We start from the raw sequence: 14080 nt of genomic DNA on the forward strand, positions 1-14080 counted from the left end.
TCTAGGACCAGAAACACTACACGGCGTGCGTACTTACCTTTTAGAATTTCCAGCAAATACGCTCCCCGATGTTTTGCAGAGCTCCGACTACCATCTTCCGCAGACGTTACCTCTCCAGCACGAGCAGCTATCATCATGAACACCAGGCAACACGGCAAACGTATGCAACTGACTGAGTTCCTGCAAGCCTTGCTACTTTATCACACGCCACTGTGAATAGTGCTAATGACCAGAGAACGAGGAACACAATGCGGGCTGCAGCAATGGATGCTTGCTTGACACTAAACTCCAATCGCTTTCGTAAAATTGTACTATGTCGTAGAAATTGACTCCAATGACATGATATTTACTCGCTTGGTTCTCGTTAATATTTCGTCTCTTTCATGTCGCTTCCATTGGCCTTCGTAGCCTCGGCCGCTATTGTATACCATCATGAAGTAGTCGTTGTAGTCATGATGGGGCACGCGATTTCCATCATCAACATTTGATCAGCATGGCAGAGGATTACGTAGTTTACAGTTCTTGATGATCGGAGCTTTCTACAAAGGTTTAGGCGAAAATTCCCTGAAGTCCCCACTGTGTCTTGGTATTGCAGAGAATTTCAAACGGTAAGTGGCTCATAATGTTCACACATCTCACTGTTAACTGTAGAGTATTTTTGTTCTTTTTATTTTAACGTTATGTTGCTGTTTAGTTCGGTGTTCTTCGTAAATGAGACTTTGGTTACGTTATATATGTTGTAGTCCATTTATAGAGCTTTATAACGTTATGTTACTGGCAGTTCTTAGTTGAAATGAATGTATATAGGCTAGGAAGTTGCAACAGGACTGATTAATGTACAGTAATGTCGTATGGCGTTTCAGTCCATGTAAGACGGCTGCGGAAAACAAGTTCATTAATGATCAAATACTGCATCAGTGGTGTACCGATTGATATGGTCGCGTCAGTTAAATATCTAGACGTAAGTTGGAAGTCAACATGAAATGGAACGGTTGTGGGGAATGCGATTGGTCTTCTTCGGATTACTGTGCGTAAAGCAGACCGCATACAGAACCCTCCCGCGACCTATTATTGCGTACTGCACAATTCTAGGATCCCAGACCGACCGGATTAAATGAAGACATGGAAGCAATGGGAGCCTTGCTTCTAGATTTGTTACCAGTAGATTAGATAAGAAAACTAGTATTTCTACGTGAATTCCTAGAAGGAAGAAGACGTTCTTTTCACGGAACAACGCTGAGAAATTTCAGAGAAACGGATTTGGTACACACAGAACGCTCCTATTCATGCCACCATACACCTCCCGTAACGACCGCGAAGACAAGATACGAGAAACTATTGCTCGTGTGAAAGCACATGGATAGTAGTTTTCCCCCACTCCACTTCCGAGTCAAAAAGCAAAGGAAATGACTAGTTGTAATACAAGTTGCCCTCCGACATGTACCACGTAGTGGCTTTGTACAGGGTGATTATAATTGAAGTTAAATTTTCAAAACGCTGTAGAAATAACACCACTGGCCAGAATGACGTCTAATTGCAACGGAATATTATCGGAGAAGGGGGAAAACATATGGCAGAAGAAAAAAATTGTGTGAAAATTGACCAATAGATCGCGTTGTGTGTGTCAGAATACGTAAATGAAGACACCTGTCATGTGCACGTCCCACTGAAGTTGGTATAAATACCCGGGTACACGGCTTTTCCTTTTTTCGTGTCTGCGACGTTCGCCATGACTGTCTCAATGCAGGTCCCTGCTCTGCTTTTAAAGCTGTATTACAAGAATGATGAATGGGCACTCGTCGCTCTGCAGAAGTTCCGAACACTGAAGGGTTTGAAGAAAGGTGTTGGTCCGATGACTGCCATAGGTCAGGAGAAAATGAATCGGAAATTCTAAAAGACGGATTCTTTTGGTGTGCAACCTGGTAGAGGGAGGAAACGAATTGGTTCGACATCAGTAGGAGCAGCGGCCACAGCAATGCAGGAGGAGACGAGTGGTGCTGTGCAGACGTGTAGTGCACGGAGAATTGCCCGAACATTGGAAATACCCGTGATCATGGTGCGTAAAATCCTACGAAACATCCTTCTTTGCTATCCATTCAAACTTACCCATGTGCACGAGTTGCTTCCTGTTAACCTGCCAGCAGGAGAGACCTTTGCTTTAGAATTTCTTGCTCGCATGGAAGTGGACAATGATAGGCCGTGGAATATTTTGTGGACAGGCGAAGCCCACTTTTATCTGACAAGGCATGTGGATGTACAGAATCGTCAAATACAGGCAACGTAAAATCCACACGCAAATCAACCAGTACCACTTCATCCTGAAAAGGTCACCGTGTGGTGCGGGTTTACGGCATCATTTATCATAAGGCCATATTTTTTCGAAGAGACAGGTGCTTCCGGTCCTGTTACCTGTACCGCCACTGGTAAGCGCTATGAGTATCTTTTGCGCAACCACGTCATTCCAGCTCTCCAACAGCGTCGTTGTGTGGATGGGATCATTTTTAATGCAAGATGGCGCACCTCCGCACGTTGCAAATCCAGTTAAGCAGCTGCTGAAGCGCCAGTTCGGATATGATAGAATTATCAGCCGCCATTTCCTTACAGCCTGGCCGTCCCGCTCACCTGATCTTAATCCGTGTGACTTCTGGCTGTGGGGCTATCTGGAAGATGCTGTGTTCAGTGTTCCGATTGCTAACTTAGCTGCATTGAAGGCATGCATTGCGCAACACATTCTGAACGTGACCCCGGAAACACTTCGATCAGTTATGGAACATGCTGTTTCTCGATTTCAGCTTGTTGCAGAAAACCATGGACAGCATATTGAAGATATTTTGCGCCAGTGACACGGAAATTAATAATGTGATTTGATTTTGATTGATGCTTTGTACGCGGTTTTTGGCCTCAGGACAATTAAAAACCAATTTTTCCCATCCGAAGTGATATGATGTTGCCGTGGTGGACGGGCTTATGCAAATAGCAGTATCAGAGCTGTACACAGTTTATTTAACGTCAAATGTACACCTTTTGGATTGTGTATGATTCGTTTCTCATTTGTAGTCGACCACTATTAAATTATGATGCTTACAGCGCCATCTGCTACTATATTTTGTAACTATTTATTTTTCTTCTACCATACGTTTCCCCCCTTCTCCGATAATGTTCCGTTGCAATTTGACGTCATTCTGACAAGTGGTGTTATTTCTGAAGCAGCTTGATAGTTATTATAATTAAACTTTCGTATATATACATATATGAACATTAATGAAGTATTAGGTACATGAGCTGCATAAATGCAATTAAAAATCTTAGCAGTTGTTTTAATTTTCATACGAAATATACGTTCTTGGCCATCGATACAATGATGGTGGTTAACCTCTACGAAATTACCACATTAGTCAGCAGTACTTAAAAGAAAATGAACAACCTCGGTCCACAATAAATTAAGAATTACGAATGATTGTATAATTCAGGATTCCTGACCTGGCTGTTAACTTTCAAGAACTCTGAGACTACGATGGAATATTAGCTGATTGACTTTTGCTATGCAGCTTTATGGCACATCATTACCATTTCTTGACTTCCAAAGCCCATTTTACTCGGGCCACACGCCTATCTAAGACATTTGTCTGGCGCAGTTGTTAGATCGGTTGCTTCTGCTACAATGGCAGGTTATCAAGATTTAAGCGAGCCTGAACGTGGTGCTATAGTCGGCGCACGAGTGATAGGACACAGCATCTCCGAGGTAACGAAGTGGGGTTTTTTCTGTACGACCATTTCACGGGTCCACCGTGAATATCAGGAATCCTGAAAACAACAAATCTCCGACATCGCTGCGGCCGGGAAAAGATCCTACAAGAACTGGACGGATGACGACTGCAGAGAATCGTTCAACGTGACAGAAGTGCAACCCTTCGGCAAATTGCTGCAGATTTCAATTCTAGGCCATCAACAAGTGTCAGTGTGCGAAACATCATCGATATGGGCGTTGGTAGCCGAAGGCCCACTCGTGTACCCTTGATGACTGCACGACGCAAGGCTTTACGCCTCGTCTGGGTCCGTCAACACCGACACCGGACTGGAAACATATTGCCTGGTCGGACGAGTTTCGTTTCAAATTCTATCGAGCGGATGGACGCGTACGGATATGGAAACAACGTCACGAATCCGTGGACCCTGCATGTCAGCAGCGGACTGTTCAAGCTGGTGGAGGCTCTGCAATGGTGTGGGACGTGTGCAGTCTGAGTGATATGAGGCCGCTGACACGTCTAGATACGGCTCTCACTGGTGACACGTACGTAAGCATACTATCTGATCACCTGCATCCATTCATGTCCATTGTGCGTTCCAATGGACTTGCGAAATTCCAACAGAACGATGTGACCCCCCCACACGTCCGTAACTGCTACAGAGCGGCTCCTGGAACACCCTTTGAGTTTAAACACTTCCAGTGGCCACCAAACTCCCCAGACTTGAACATTAGTGCTCGGAGGGGCCCTAGGCTATATTAGGCCGGTGTACCAGTTTCTTTGACTCTTCAGTGTAGAAGGGTTCCGTTTTTACTAACTGACGTACGAAACCATATAACTGAAGTTTTCTCAACGAGCAACAGGGATTAGGATAAGGGGGGGGGGGGGTAACAAAATGGGACAGAAAAACCAACAGGATAAGAGCTGAAGACATGGTGTTGACAGTAAGGAAATTGAAATTACAGGCCTATATCACTAACGTCGATTTGCAGTAGGGTTTTGGAACATATACTGTATTCAAACATTATGAAGTACCCCGAAGAAAACGATTTATTGACACATAGCACGGTTTCAGAAAATATCGTTCTTGTGAAACACAACGAGCTCTTTATACTCATGACGTAATAAGTGCTATCGACAGGGGATGTCAAATTTATTCCATATTTTTAGATTTCCAGATGGCTTTCGACACCGTTCCTCACAATCGTCTTCTAACCAAACTGCGTGCGTACGGAGTATCGCTTCAGTTGTGCGACTGGATTCGTGATTTCCTGTCAGAAAGGTCACAGTTCGGAGTAAAAGACGGAAAGTCATCGAGTAAAATGGAAGCTGGTTCAAATGGCTCTGAGCTCTATGGGACTTAACTTCTGAGGTCATCAGTCCCCTAGAACCTAGAACTACTTAAACCTAACTAACCTAAGGACATCACACACATCCATGGCCGAGGCAGAATTCGAACCTGCGACCGTAGCGGTCGCGCGGTTCGAGACTGTAGCGCCTACAACTGCACGGCCACTTCGGCCGGGAAAACGGAAGTAATATGCGGCGTCGCCCAAGGAAGTGTTATAGGCCCTCTATTGTTCCTTATCTATATCAACGACTTAGGAGACAATCTGAGTAGTCGTCTTAGATTGTTTATAGATGATGCTGTCTTGTAGTCATCAGATGATCAAAACGACTTACAAAATGGTTTAGATAAGATATCTGTATCGTGCGAAAAGTGGCAGTTGACCCTGAATAAGGAAAAGTGTGAAGTTATTCACATGAGTACTAAAAGAAATCAGCTAAATTTCGATTACGCGATAAGTCACACAAATCTGAAGGCTGTAAATTCAATTAAAATTACAAATAATCTAAATTGGAACAATCACATAGATAATATTGTGGGTAGAGCAGACCAAAGACTGCGATTCATTGGCAGAACACTTAGAAGGTGCAACAGGTCTACTAAAGAGACTGCTTACACCACGCTTGTCCACCCTATTCTGGAGTATTGCTGTGCGGTTTGGGATCTGCATCAGGTGGGACTGACGGATGACATCGAAAAAGTACAAAGAAGGGCAGCTCGTTTTGTATTATCGCGAAATAGGGGAGATAGTGCCACAGACAGGATACGTGAATTGGCGTGGCAATCATTAAAACAAAGGCGTTTTACGTTGCGACGGGATCTTCTCATGAAATTCCAATCACCAGTTTTCTCCTCCGATTGCGAAAACATTGTGTTGGCACCCACCTACATATGGAGATATGATCATGACGATAAAATAAGAGAAATCAGGACGTGCACAGAAAAATTTAAGTGCTCGTTTTTCCCGCTTGCCGTTCGAGAGTGGAACGATAGGGAGACAGCTTGAAGGTGGTTCATTGAACCCTCTGCCAGGCAATTTATTGTGAATAGCAGATTAATCACGTAGATGCAGATGTAGAAATCGGTTGGACATGGAGTGATCGGAAATCATGGGAGATTGACTCGTGAAATGAATTACCCCTGATGGAAGATGGATTGCTGACAAAGAAGGAAGTCAAAATTAGAGGCGAAAGCTGGAGATTGTAATGTATGAACGATTCTGGAAGAGACCTCTAATCCAGAAATGGTAGACAAACGGATGATGATGTACTGAGCTCGACACACTGTCAGCTTTGGAGGTTCAGCAACTTGGTTAACTAAGCGCGCAACTTGCTGTCCCTGATCGACAGCTGTCCCGGTCGCCGGGGACTGGGAAGTTGGCCACACGAGCGGAACCGCCGCTCTGCTGCTGATTTCCCCAGCGTGTGCGAGAGAACTCGCGCAGTGGCAGGCGCCTCGGACCGCACGAGCTCCACGGAGCAGCGGCGTCCATCAGCTGCGCCGGGGCGCCGCGGGAGCCCGGGGCGAAACAAAGAGGCCGGCCGCAGAGTGGCGGAGGGTAATTAACGCACCGCCAGGGGCAGCTCCGAGAGAGCGGCAGCCGAGCAGGCGCTGAGCCGGAGCCGCTAACAATGGCCGGCCACGCCACTGCAAACTGTGCGGGACCTGCCCCACTCTCACCTCTACACCGCCGACGTTCACCGTACCACGTTCTGCACACTTCACCCAGCCACTCTAATTAATAACTCGTACTGCACTCTGATAATATTTTCTTGTACTGCTCAATTAAATTCTTATTTATGTTAGGGTCTGAAAACCCATGAAGTCAATGAACCGTGGATTTACCTTCAAAATCTTTTCTTAAAGAATTTACTTTATTTACTATCGATTCATCAAGAACATTAGCACATTTACTCACACTATGTCAGCGTGGAAATAGTTGCCAATTGGTAACTGATGAAAAGAAATTTCTTTAAGCAAATGGAAATTTTAACCTAAAAACCCTTTCTTTTTTAAAAAAAAATAAAATAAAATATTTGGAAATTATAATCAGGAAGCACCCTCTAAATATCAAGTTACAATTTAATCAGAGGCAGAAATAACAACAATTTTTTTTTTACAATATGAGCTTTCGGGCTGAGAAACTTGCCACTCCTTTTTAAACACCGCCGTAGTCACAACCGCTCACAACAACCTCTGAAAGTCTACACTGGTGCAAATCTGCAACACACCAGATTACTTTAAACTAAAAATTTTAACAACTCACACAAACACATAAACTATGCACCCCGTAGGAGGGATGGAAATGGTGCAAAACACTCACATTAATAGACAAAAAAATTACTTGCCACCGAAAGCGCAACTTGTTTTTAAAAGAAAACTCTTACGGTGGAAGGGTGGCAACTAAAATGACCATTTAAATAAAACCCATGAAATGCAGTCTTACATAAAATATACAAACATGCTCTACATTACACATATACCGCCTCTCAAGATGATACGCAAGATAAAAACATATTTCAGGAATTCAGCCGTTACACTTCAAGGAATAAATTCGTTAACACTGAATCCGACAAACATGACACAGGCAGCTATTAACATACGGTAGACCGACAGACAGACAGACAGACAGACACTAACTGCCTATCAAATGTGGACGGGAGACCAACGAGCAAGCTGGGGACGAAAGACTGACCAAGAAAACAAGTAGAATTTAGCAAGTAAATGGAACAACATATAACGAATCCCTTAACTTCTAATAAACAACGATGTCTGGCGAAGACCTGGCGCAGCACCCCCGAAAACGCTCTCCCAAACCGTCCGCTGCCAGCCACTTCAACGGACTCAGGAAGGCGCTGATCTCCCATCTCACGACGTCACAGCTCGCGCCGGCCAGACTGATGTCGTGGGTTGACTCCTGTTACTCTCGTGTCGTCCGCGAAGCCACTACCCCTCGATATACTGCGCGGCCCACTGGACTGACATGGCAACTTCACATGCGCTGACACTCAAGACGGTTAACTCATCTTGTGTCCCACTGCACAACCGAGCAACCGATCACTGGCGAACTAACACATACTAGCACTCCCGACGACAGACAGACACTGACTGCCCCACACTGACCCGGTTGATTAACTGGCCAGACCCCACCGCCGCCTAGCCAGTTTTTTTTTCTTTACTGTGATTTCATTCCCCTGCCCCATATAGGCAGGGGAGGGCTGTCAGCGGCACAATCCGCCGCTCTTCAGCTGAGTGATACTACAACTAAAACAAGAATAAAATGATACATACATAAGGAGATAAAAAAGGGGAACATAAAACAGAGTAAGGGGAGAAAATGGAGGTAAAAATACACTGACATGAAGACGTTCATGGGGGACAAAAAAGTCACCAGAAAGTTAAAAAACACAGTTGGCGATCTTTAAAACACAGAGAAGACACTGAATGCACATGCGCAGTTTAAAAGTCGGCCACAGTATTAAAAACACTCGAAAACAACACACTTAAAACCCATTTGGAGCACACACGACGAAGAATAGAACTACCAGGTGGGACCTGCCGAGGGAAAGGGCAGAGAGGATGGAAAAGGAGGGGAGAGCATGGGGCAGCTGGGGAAGTGGCAGGATGAAGAGGGGCATCCATGAGTTCACGAAGAGGCAGGAGACATGTGGGGTGGGAGAGGAAAAGGGAAGACAGGGCAGGAGGGAGCACAGAGACACTGAAAGGAGGCACAAGAGATGGAGGGGGAGTAGGAGGGGGAAGCCGCTCAGGAGGAGGGAGGGGGGAGGAGAGGGAGCCCTGAGGAGGAGGCAGGAAGAGGGTGTTAGAGTTGGTAGGAAGGGTAGATGTCAGGGCGAAGCTCATCATCCGGGAGGGGTAGACGGTGGAAGTTGTGTTGGGAAAGGAGATTCAGGGTGTGGAGATGGAGATAGGGAGGGACACAACGGTAAAGGTGGGGCAGCTGGTTGGGTGCGGAGAGCAAGGGAGACACCAGGGGGTGAGGGGGATCAAGGCGGCGGACAATATATAGTGTGCGGATATGTTCAAGGAAAAGGAGGTGGGGGAAGCGGATGAGGTCATAGAGGATGCGCGTGGGGGACGGAAGGCGGATGCGGAAGGTGAGGCGGAGTGTATGGCGTTCGAGGATTTGGAGGGCTTTATAGAACCACGGAGGGGTCGAAATCCAAGCGACGCTGGCATAACAAAGGATGGGGCTGATCATGGATTTGTAGGTGTGAAGGATGGTGGAAGGATGCAGACCCCACATCCGGCCGGACAGGAGTTTCAGGAGGTGGAGGCGGTTGTGAGCTTTGTTTTGGATGGTAAGGAGATGGGGAGCCCAGGTGAGGTGGCAGTCGAGTGTGAGGCCAAGGTATTTGAGGGTAGGAGTGAGGTGGATAGGATGGCCATAAATGGTGAGGTAGAAATCATGGAGGCGGAAGGAGCGGGTGGTGCTGCCTATGATGATCGCCTGGGTCTTGGAGGGATTAACACAGAGGAACCACTGGTTGCACCAAGCGGTGAATTGGTCAACGTGGGTTTGGAGGGTACGTTGGGACCGTTGAAGGGTAGGATAAAGGGCTAGGAAGGCGGTGTCATCAACGAACTGGAGAAGATGAACAGGAGGGGGAGGTCTGGGCATATGATCAGTGTACAGGAGATAGAGGAGAGGGGAAAGGACAGAACCTTGGGGCACGCCGGCAGAGGGGTAGAAAGTATGGGAGTTGGGATTGTGGATAGTCACATAGGAGGGACGATGGGAGAGGAAGGAAGCAACGAGACGGACGATGTTGATGGGGAGAGCATAGGTCTGGAGTTCGAAGAGGAGCCCGGGATGCCAGACACAGTCATAGGCGTTCTGTAGATCAAGGGAAACAAAGATAGTGGAGCGACGGGAGGTAAGTTGGAGGGAAAGAAGATTGGTAAGGTTAAGGAGCTGGTCGTCGGCAGAGAAGGAAGGCCGGAAGCCACATTGGGTAAGAGGAAGGAGGCGGTGCTGGTTAAGGTGGCGGTGAATACGGCGAGAGAGGATGGTCTCGAAGACCTTACTGAACACCGAGGTGAGGCAGATTGGACGATAGGAAGAGGTATCAGAGAGGGGGTTTGTTAGGTTTAGGGAACAGCAGGACAAGGGAAGTCTTCCGCAGGTCAGGGTAAAATCCCGTGGAGAGGAGGACATTGTGCAGGGCAGCAAGGACAGACAGGAAGGATGGAGGGGATTCCTTGAGGTGATGGTAGGTGACGCCATCATGACCAGGGGCGGTGTTGCGTTTGGAGCAGAGGACGAGTGTGATGTCTTGCGTGGTGATGGGAGTGTTGATGTCTGAGGGGGGTAACCGATCCAAGTACTGGAAGCTAGGGGCGAGCAGGGGGACAGAGGTGTCAGTGCGGTCAAGGACGGTGGGGAAGAGGGAGTAATCAAAATGGGGATCGTCAGGAATGGAGAAGACCTCGGATAGGTGGGAAGCAAAATGGTTAGCCTTACTGAGGTTGTCAGGAGAGGGTCAATCGTCACGGAGGATGGGGTAATGCGGAGTGGGATGGCTACCAGTAAGGCGGTGGAAGGCTGACCAGTACCTGGAGGAGTTGACAGGGAGGGTGGAGTTGAGGCATGTGCATGTCTGGCGCCAGTCCCGGCGTTTCTTTGCTCTAAGGAGGTTCCAGATATGTCGGTAGCGGGTGAGAGTATCCCGATCACGAGTGCGGAGGAAGGAGCGGTAGAGCCTGCGACATTCACGCAGAAGAAGGATGGGCTGTGGAGGAAGCGTAGGGCAGTGAAGGTGGATGAGTTTGGTAGGGACATGAGCCTCCACAGCGTCAGTGAAGGAAGAGGCATGGGTGATGTCATCATGGTGGTGAACGGTGAGGGGGTGGCTTTCGACCTGTAAGGCAATGGATTCCCGGTAGGCATCCCAATTGGCACGGTGGTGCCTAGCGAGCTCATAGCGCCCCTTAAATGCACGTGAACAGGCAACCTTTCCCCTTTCCCACCACAGGGAGACACCAAAGCTGTAATTGCCACAGCGGCGCCACCGCCAGAAACGGAGGGCGACTGCTTCACACTACGCGCTGCGGCGTGCTCTTCAAAACAGCAATTTTTACCACGGCTGTCATGATTGCAAAAAAATCTCATTTATTTGGGTTGATAACTAGTTCCGACTAACAACCGAGCCATCTTCTGAGATGTGAGACATAAAAAAGATTTTTTCTCTTGTTAGCATCATAAAACGTCTTACAGAATTGCACATAATATAGTAGCAGGGTTGTAGAGTATATACACGAATCAATTACAGAATGCATACCATGAAATACTCTTGATTAGTGTTGGTACCATTATGGCTTCACATATTTTTAAAATATTACTTGAAGTGACAACATGCAAATATGACATAATTAAAAACAGTAATTGGACAACGGTCATGAAATTGAAAATATACATGGTGTAAATTTTAAGTTGACAAACCAGAATCACTCTCAAAATAGGTTTCACACGAAAAAATGTGTAGAATCCAAAGTTGATTATTTTCGAAGGGGACATCTGCTGGTGCTAAAATTAGCTCGCCACCCCAGCCCCATAGGGGTGGGGCGGGAGGCAACTTTAAAATTTCAAATGGGAACCCCAATTTTTATTGCAGAATCAGATTCTACATAAGAAATTACGTATATTTTCTCTTAAACATTTGTTTTGATTCTTGGTAGTTGGCGCTGTAATTCAAGAAAATCCATGTTCCCATTTTTGCGTGGAAAATGGTTACAGATAAATAAAAAATACTTACCTACTTTGCAAATTTTGATTCGCTAAAACTAAAATTCTCCCTGTCTGCTCATAGGGTGGGGTTTGAGAGAGAGGAATTGAAGTATCACGAATGCTGACCTGGATATTAATTTTTTCGCAGAATAATCGTGTAGGTGTTTAATTTCTTGTACTTTTCATTAAGTTTTAATTTTAAGATTTGTGGCTTTTTTCATAGCACGTGGTTGTGATTCCACCGTGTGTAATTTCAGTACCATTTAAATAAGTTTTATTCTTTATTCCGCGTGATATTTTCTTTTTTCTTGTGTCTATACGGATTACATTTATGTTCTTCAAATTTTCACGAGTCTTAGCAGTTTTGCTTTGTTCATGAATATTGACGGATTTTCGCGTGTTTCACGCCAGCGTGTCTTAGTTTCATGGGGAAGGTGATGCAGATAAATTTTTTTGTCGGGAAGTGTTCCATAGTATTATTATTCACAATAACTGAAACACAGCGATAGGGATGAACCTCTGACTTCTTGTGATGGGCAAAATTCTTTTTATCTCTATTCTTGTACATGTGAATCGTGTATGTTTGTGTGAACTTTCCCCATGCGCGACTAAGATTTCATTTTCGTTTATCACCGCAATGCATCTCAGCACTCAATATAATAACAATAGGTGTGAGTTATGGCTCTGAGCACTATGGGACTTAACATCTGAGGTTGTCAGTCCCCTAGAACTGAGAACTACTTAAACCTAACTAACCTAAGGACATCACACACATCAATGCCCGAGGCAGGATTCGAACCTTAGTGAGTTAATTAAGTAAATAACAAGCGACGGCAAATCATAGTTTAGAATTATTTCGTTAATTTATAATAACAATAGGTGTGAGTTATGGCTCTGACCACTATGGGACTTAACATCTGAGGTTGTCAGTCCCCTAGAACTGAGAACTACTTAAACCTAACTAACCTAAGGACATCACGCACATCTATGCCCGAGGCAGGATTCGAACATGAGTGAGTTAATTAAGTAAATAACAAGCGACGGCAGATCATAGTTTAGAATTATTTCGTTAATTTATAATGCGATATTTTATTTTAATATACTATGTTAAATTGTGATGACTGTTTCTTAGACAAATCCGTCCCCTTTCGTAAGGTTATTTCTAATACATCGCAGCTGGCGTTTCTGAAGCGCAAAAGGTACGTCTTGTATTTGTAAACTTTTGTCTGATTATCTTTTTCATTTCGTTGAGGCTTAAGCTCCTGCTTGTTCTGAATTATTTGATTTAAAGTTTGTACTCACATTGTTCGCATATGCTCATTCCATACATTCACCTTGGATCTTTTTATTAATACTAACACGTTAGTTATGCTTACCAATTCAGTAATTAATTCAGTTCTTATATCAATTTTTCCAGTTTTAATGAAACTGGATGGCGACCCAGAAAAATGTTGTGACACACGAAACCTACAATAGACTGCGGAGTTCCACAATGGCTAATTTTCCCCAGTTCGTGTATGCAGATCACCTTCCAGATAACCATTCACCCACTAATAACCATTTAGCACCTTATGACCAAAGTAACGATGGACCACATTCTTGAAAGCTTATAAGACATAACTGGTCAGCCTAACTTCAGTCGAAAAGAAAAACTTGCTGTCACATTATTGTATGTGCATGCTATTAACTTTATGTAGTAACATTTCCATAGTAATATCAGATATTATTGATAAATAACTGTTAATAAGTAGCTATCTAAGAGCTAGAAAGAGTAATGAAAATACAGTTTTCTTTAAAACTAAAATAATGTACGACTGTAATATCAGCAGCTGAAGTTTTCAACAAAGAAATCCATTGATTAATATTTTTTTTATTTTATTTTTTATTTTATTTTTTATTTTTTTTTATTTTTTTTATTTTTATTTAAAAGAAAATTCTAATTTGTCATGTCCAACTGCAGATGAATGGAAAAACACAAGTCCAGTATGGAATTCCAAGTTGTTAGGTCGTTGAGTAGCTCGAACCACAGGCTGAGACATTTAATTCTGCATCGAGGACGAAAGGCGACTTGTAAGTAGGCTGTTTAGGTTTTTATATTGGTAACGCCACGTAGCGCTCTGTATGAAAATCACTGGCTGTGCTATGTGCAGTCTGTGGCTGGTGTGCTTTGTTGTTGGCCATTGTAGTGTTGGGCAGTTGGCTGTTAACAGCGTGTAGCGTTGCGCAGTTGGAGGTGAG

Source organism: Schistocerca nitens, chromosome 4, assembly GCF_023898315.1.
Source record: "Schistocerca nitens isolate TAMUIC-IGC-003100 chromosome 4, iqSchNite1.1, whole genome shotgun sequence".
Classification (NCBI taxonomy): Eukaryota; Metazoa; Arthropoda; class Insecta; order Orthoptera; family Acrididae; genus Schistocerca; species Schistocerca nitens.